Here is a 7219-nt window from a genome sequence, read left to right on the forward strand (position 1 = left end):
AGCAGAGGAGGAGGAGGGGGTCCAGAGAGAGAGAGACGATCGAGGGGGGTCGAGGCCGTCTTCGTGGCGTCGCGAGGGGGTCGGGGAGGCTGCCACGGCGAAGCAGGAGGTGGCCGAGGCGGCATCGGCGCTCGCCACCGAGCTGCTTCGGTGCGAGGGGAGGAAGATGACAAGGGGGAGGAGGTGGGCTGGGCCGGCCGGGGGAGATGGGCCAGGTAAGTGGCCCAGGTGGGCTGCAGGTAATGTTTCTCTCCCTCTCTCTGTTTTTCCTATTTTACTTCTGTTTTCTATTTTCTGTATTTTGATTTGATTTAGTTTAGCAACTAAATCATTTAAATAAATTCTGTAGATTTTTATGTGGCTTGCTAAGATATATACAAAGCCACTCACAAACTTCCAAAATTATTGGAGTCATATTTAATATATATTAAATATAATTCCAAAGCAAATAGTTATTGGATTAAATCAAATGACCAAAATAATTATCTCTGTGACTCCAAAAATATTGGTTTAAATTTTACCTCTCACCAATATTTCCATGGAATAACAGGAACATTTTCTTGGACACATTTGAGAAGATTTAATTGTTGATTATTTTTAGAGGTTTCTGAGGCTTTGAAAAATCCTCAATTCAATTTTCATTTGAAATAAAACATGATGCTCACAAGAGGTCTAGCCTAGTGCATTACCAGAAGCTAGGGATGTGACAGTAGATATTTTGGAACCGCTGGTGCATAGCACAACAACGGTCGGAATTTTGACTATCAAAATCCTCAGGGCTATCATGTTCCTCACTGTGTAGGCAATTCACACTGGCGAATTCCTAACTCCTCAGTCACAACAAATTCCTCAGAGACCAGAAGAACTTCGTCTCTGTCACTGAAGAATATGACTGAACTGTATGAGATTTCCAATGGCTTCACTCGAAGGGATTGGTAGGTGTAGGATTTTGAGTTGAGCATCACATGGAAATTTTTCCTTAGTATTTCCTCGACCCCCTTTAACAGTACGGTGTTTCCTATGAATCAAGAAAGAGAAAATGAAACTACGAAAACAAAAGTCTTCATGCTTCATGTTCCTTGAATGATTGCCATGTCTTCAAGGTCACACCAATTTCTTCACTTTCAAAGTCTTCAGAAAGTCTTCAGAAATCCAAAGTCTTCAGTTGAAGAACTTCATTTTTAGGGGTCGACTTTCTCTGTAAATATCAAACTCCTCATAGACTTATAGTCCTGTGTACACTCACAAACGCATCAGTCCTTTAACCTATAAGTCTTCAATACACCAAAATCACTAAGGGGCACTAGATGCACTTACAAGTATGGCACTATCCAATCTGGGATGACGTGAAGAGCCGCGACCAATTGTGCTTTCGGGTCAGGAACAGCCAAGTCTTCCTCTGTAGGCAACTTGACAGAAGGGTTATGCAGAATATCCAAGAAAGTATTAGGCGGCACCGGCTTACGCTGAGACCCCAGCCGGCTTAAGGCATCGGCCACCTCGTTCTTTCTGCGGTCAATGCGCTCCACTTGGTAACCCTTGAAATGTCCAGCAATGGCATCAACTTCGCAGTGATAAGCCGCCATGAGAGGATCCTTGGAGTCCCACTTGCCTGATACTTTTTGAGCCACCAAATTTGAGTCGCCAAAGCACCTTACCCGGCTTAAGCTCATCTCTTTAGCCATCCGAAGACCATGGAGCAAGGCCTCATACTCAGCTGCATTGTTAGTACAGAGAAACATCAACCGTTGCACATAACAAAATTTGTCACCTCGAGGGGAAGCTAAAACAACTCTAGCCCCCGAGCCCTCCAATTGCCTGGACCCATCAAAGTGAATAGTCCAATATGTGTCGTCCGACTTCTCTTCAGGCATCTGCAGCTCCGTCCAATCGTTGATGAAGTCCACCAGTGCTTGAGACTTGATAGAAGTGCGTGGCACATACTTTAAACCATGAGGCCCAAGTTCAATGGCCCACTTGGCGACTCGTCCTGTGCCTTCTCTATTTTGAATGATATCTCCTAAAGGAGCAGAATTGATCGCAGTGATAGGATGGCCCAGGAAATATTGCTTAAGCTTCCGGTTTGCCATGAACACCCCATAAACGAGCTTCTGCCAATGTGGATACCGTTGCTTGGACTCAATAAGTACCTCACTGATGTAGTAAACCGGCCGTTGAACTGGATGCTCCTTGCCAGCCTCCTTGCGCTCCACCACAATGGCCACACTGACAACACATGTGTTAGCATCCACATGTAACAATAGTGGCTCCTTATCAATGGGAGCAGCAAGGACCGGTGGCTCAGCTAGCTGTCTCTTCAAATCTTCAAAGGCAGCGTTAGCAGCATCACTCCAGACGAAGTCGTCTATCTTCTTCATCATCTGATATAGCGGTATGGCCTTCTCCCCTAACCGGCTTATGAACCGGCTTAAAGGAGCAATACGACCCGCTAGACGATGAACATCATTGATACACGCCGGTTTAGCCAAAGAGGTGATTGCCTTGATCTTCTCCGGGTTAGCCTCAATGCCTCTGTTAGAAACCAGAAAACCCAAGAGCTTGCCTGCCGGTACACCAAAAATGCACTTGGCTGGGTTAAGCACCATCTTGTAGACCCGGAGGTTATCAAAGGTCTCCTTCAGATCATCTATCAACGTCTCCTTCTCTCTGGATTTCACCACATTGTCATCCACATAAGCATGAACATTACGCCCAATCTGATTGTGAAGACAGTTCTGCACACATCGCTGATAAGTCGCCTGGGCACTCTTAAGCCCAAAAGACATAGACACATAGCAGAAGGCTCCAAATGGAGTAAATAAAGCTATCTTCTCCTGGTCCTTAACTGCCATCTTGATCTGATGATAACCAGAATAAGCATCCAAAAAGCTCAAACACTCACAACCCGCCATAGCATCAATGATTTGATCAATACGAGGGAGAGCGAAGGGATCAGCCGGACAAGCTTTGTTTAAATCCGTGTAATCCACACACATACGCCAAGTGCCGTTCTTCTTAAGCACCAACACCGGTTTAGCTAACCACTTTGGATGAAAAACATCAATAATGAACCTAGATGCCAAGAGCCGGGCTACTTCCTCACCAAGGCCTTACGCCTCTCTTCATTGAACCACCGAAGAAACTGTTTGACCAGCTTAAATTTTGGATCAATATTGAGAGTGTGCTCAGCGAGTTCTCTCGGTACACCCGGCATGTCAGAAGGTTTCCATGCAAAGATGTCCCAGTTCTCATGGACGAACTCGATGAGCGCGCTTTCCTATTTGGGATCCAGATTGGCACTGATACTGAACCGCTTAGATGAGTCGCCTGGAACAAAATCAACAAGGTTGGTGTCATCGGCCGACTTAAACTTCATTACCGACTCATGCTCTGTGGTTGGCTTCTTCAAAGACATCATGTCCGCCGGGTCAACATTGTCCTTGTAGAACTTCAACTCCTTTGTTGCACAAACAGATCCAGCGTAAGTAGCATTGCCTTCCTCACATTCCAAAGCTATCTTTCGACTCCCATGCACTATGATGGTGACCTTATGACCTGGCATCTTGAGCTACAAATAAACATAACACGACCGTGCCATGAACTTGGCAAAAGCCGACCATCCAAACAGGGCGTGATACGGGCTCTTGATTTTGACCACCTCAAAGGTTAACTTCTCAGCCCTAGAATCATGCTCATCTCCAAAGGCTACCTCCAGCTCAATCTTACCCACTGGGTATGCCAACTTACTAGGGACCACTCCATGAAAAATAGTGTTGGAAGTCTTGAGATTTTTATCAGTCAAACCCATGCGACGAAAAGTCTCATAATAAAGGATATTGATGCTACTGCCTCCATCCATGAGCACTTTAGTGAATTTATATCCACCAACCTGAGGTGCCAACACCAAGGCCAAGTGACCCATATTGTCAACCCGGGGAGGGTGATATTCCCTACTCCATAGAATAGGCTGCTCATACCATCTCAAATAACGAGGAATTACCGGCTCAACAATGTTCACAGCCCTCTTATGAAGCTTCTGGTCCCGTTTGCACAAACTGGTGGTAAACACATGATATTGTCCACTATTCAACTGCTTTGGATTACTTTGATATCCACCTTGCTGCTGCTACTGACCACCCTGGCCAGATTGCTGATTATAACCACCTTGATGACCCTGAGAGCTTTGAAAATTAGAATTGAACCGCCGCCCGGGCCATGAAAGCCGCCGCCACCTGAGCCGCCGCCCGGCCCATAATTACCGTCGAACATGTTGGAATTCTTGAAATCCTTCATGATTGTACAGTCCTTCCATATGTGAGTGACCGGTTTCTATGGAGTACCGTGCCTTGGACAGGGCTCATTTAATAACTACTCAAGCGTGGGGCTTGAGCCACCTGACCGAGGAGGCGATCTCCCCTTACATCGTTGATTGTTGCCCTGCCCATTGGTGTTAGCCACAAACTCCAAGCTACCATCAGCCTTACATTTATTATTACCTCCTTGATTCACCGGGTTATGCTGAGTGTCGGATTTACGGTTCCGGCAAAACCCTTGAGGTTCGAACACTGGGGTGCGCACAAAGATTCCCCCCTACCAAATCTCGCTCTCAGCCTCGCCGCGATGCCTAAGCTTAGCTCGATTAACTCACAACACAAGAGACACAAGATTTATACAGGTTCGGGCCACCGTTGTGGTGTAATACCCTACTCCTGTGTGGTGGTGGTGGATTGCCTCTTGGGCTGATGATGAACAATACACGGGAAGAACAGCCTCCTGAGGGGAGGTGTTCTTGTGCTTGGTAAACTTGTGTGGATGAGGATGGTCTAAATGTCCTCCCCTTCTATTGTGGTGGCTAGTCCTATTTATAGAGGCTCTGGTCCTTTCCCCAAATATTGAGCGGGAAGGGATCCAACAACGACCAATTTGAAGGGGGACAACTAGTACAAGCTATCCTGACTAAAGGTGGTCTTCGCCTGTCAAAGGCGCCGGTGGTGACACTGTCTTGGGCTCCACGATGACCTCCGTCCTGCCGTAATGCTGGTCTTGGTATTGTTGCACCGATATGGAAACATTTGCCTGATGCCTCGGTACTCCACGCCTGCGCTTGCCCCCTTAGCACCAAAGTGGAAACGAGGACACTGCGCTCGCTGGCGCCCGCCTGGCACCCGCTTGGACTTGGTCGTCATGGCTTGTGTCACGGGAACCTCACGAGGTACTGCTTGCCTTGATCTCTCCGCCTTCTACGCGAGCCTGCCTGGTGAGGCCGCTCCTAAGGAGGCCTTGTGTCGTCTGCCTCGCGAGGTTTGGCCCCTTGTGAGGGTCTTGAGTGTTGGTTGACGAAGACGGGCCATACTGGGCCACTGGTAGAGCCACGCCGTGGGCCGCAGGCAGGCAAGTCTGGGGACCCCTATTCCTAGAACGCCGACAGTAGCCCCCGGCCCAAGGCACGCTCGGACTTGGCTTAGCGGCAAAGACAAAAGGGCAAGTGCCGAGCACTGCGGGCCCCAACAGCCTGCGGCCTTGGTCGATACATGGCGACTGATTGGACGTGGGCGTCTCCGCTTCCCCATGCTGCCTCAGCAACTGCCTGACTTGGCGAGTCCCTGTGAGGAATCGAGAAACACCCCGTGGGGGCGTGTAAGGGTCCGCGATGTCTTTTGTTGATGTTATCCTGATTATGAAATCGTGCAAGTGCTTGTCCTGTCCCGGCTCGGTTCCCCCTTTCTAACCTCGCGACGACTTGGTGCTTTACACTGACAGGTCCTGGTCCCCAGGCAGGTTGCAGCCGTCGCTGGTATGCCAGGTCATGATGCCGTGGTCAAGGCCAGAAGGTGAGCGGCCCGAGGTCCAGTAAGAGCCCCTGAGGTGCGATGCTCAGGAGGTCCCCTTTACCGCACAAGCAGCCGCCGAGAGGTGAGAAAGGAAGGCAACGTTGCCGCCACTGGGCTGCATTAAGTGAGAAATTCCGCGTTGCAACGATTAGTTGTTCCAGGCGTGAAACTTATCTCGGCAATCTGGAGTCGTTCCCTTGCGTTGCGCCAGACTGGTGCGTCGGTAGCCATGGCACAGCTAGGTTAGGCCCGTGCGAGCCTCCCCCTTCTTCCCCGCACTCTCCTTTGTGCTCTAAGTCCTCAGGTCCCGGCCCTCGAGCGAGCTCAGCCGCCCTTGGTATGTCAGGTCGCGATGCGGTGGTCAAGGCCAGGGGGTGAGGGCTGGAGAGCCAGTAAGAGCTCCTGAGTCGCGATGCTTAGGTGTCACGCCCAATATGCGACCCTATCCAAAAGGAACTCGAAGGTCCCACCAAGGATAGACCCGCATATTGAAACGCTTTTGCAAGGTGGATATCATTACATCAACATTACATAATAGATGGGGATACATACAAGAGGCATACAATGTCACATGAATACAACATCACAATACATAAGAGCATCATCCGACTACGGATGAAACACAAACAGAAACTCAAACGACATCCACCCTGCTAGCCCAGGCTGCCGACCTGGAACCTATCCCCTGATCGAAGAAGCAGAAGAAGAACTCAACGCAAGCAAGCATCGCTCTCGCGTCATGATCGTCATGATTGCCACGAGGACTCAGCAATCCCATTACCATGGGTATCAAGACTAGCAAAGCTTAAAGGGAAAGGAAGGGGTAAAGTGGTGAGGCTGCAGGAGTGACTAAGCAAGATATGGTGGCTAACATACGCCAATAAGAGCGAGAAGAGAGCAAAAGGAACGGTTGTCAACTAGTAATGATCAAGAAGTGATCCTAAACTCCTACTTACGTCAAACATAACCCAGAAACCGTGTTCACTTTCCGGACTCCGCCGAAAAGAGACCATCACGGCTACACACGCGGTTGATGTGTTTTAATTCGGATCTGGTGTCAAGTTATCTACAACCAGACATTAACAAATTCCCATCTGCCAATAACCGCAGGCACGGCTTTCGAAAGATTATACCCTGCAGGGGTGTCCCAACTTACCCCATGACAAGCTCTCGCGATCAACGAAGGAATAGACCTTCTCCCAGGAAGACCCAATCAGACTCGGAATCCCGGTTTACAAGACATTTCGACAATGGTAAAACAAGACCAGCAAAGCCGCCCGATGCGCCGACAATCCCGATAGGAGCTGCACATATCTTGTTCTCAGGGCAACACCGGATGAGACTAGCTACGAGTAAAACCAGCCCTCAAGTTGCCCCGAGGTGGCCCC

The 7219-nt window shown here is 49.1% G+C and overlaps 1 protein-coding gene across 1 annotated transcript in view; it reads right to left on the reverse strand.

Annotated features, from left to right (window-relative positions):
- The window catches only part of LOC123092934 (CCR4-NOT transcription complex subunit 9), a 25323-nt gene that overhangs the window by 15401 nt on the left and 2703 nt on the right, over nt 1-7219 (reverse strand). The gene's annotated exons all lie outside the window — the stretch shown is intronic.

The sequence above is a fragment of the Triticum aestivum genome, chromosome 4B (genome assembly GCF_018294505.1).
Source record: "Triticum aestivum cultivar Chinese Spring chromosome 4B, IWGSC CS RefSeq v2.1, whole genome shotgun sequence".
Lineage (NCBI taxonomy): Eukaryota > Viridiplantae > Streptophyta > Magnoliopsida > Poales > Poaceae > Triticum > Triticum aestivum.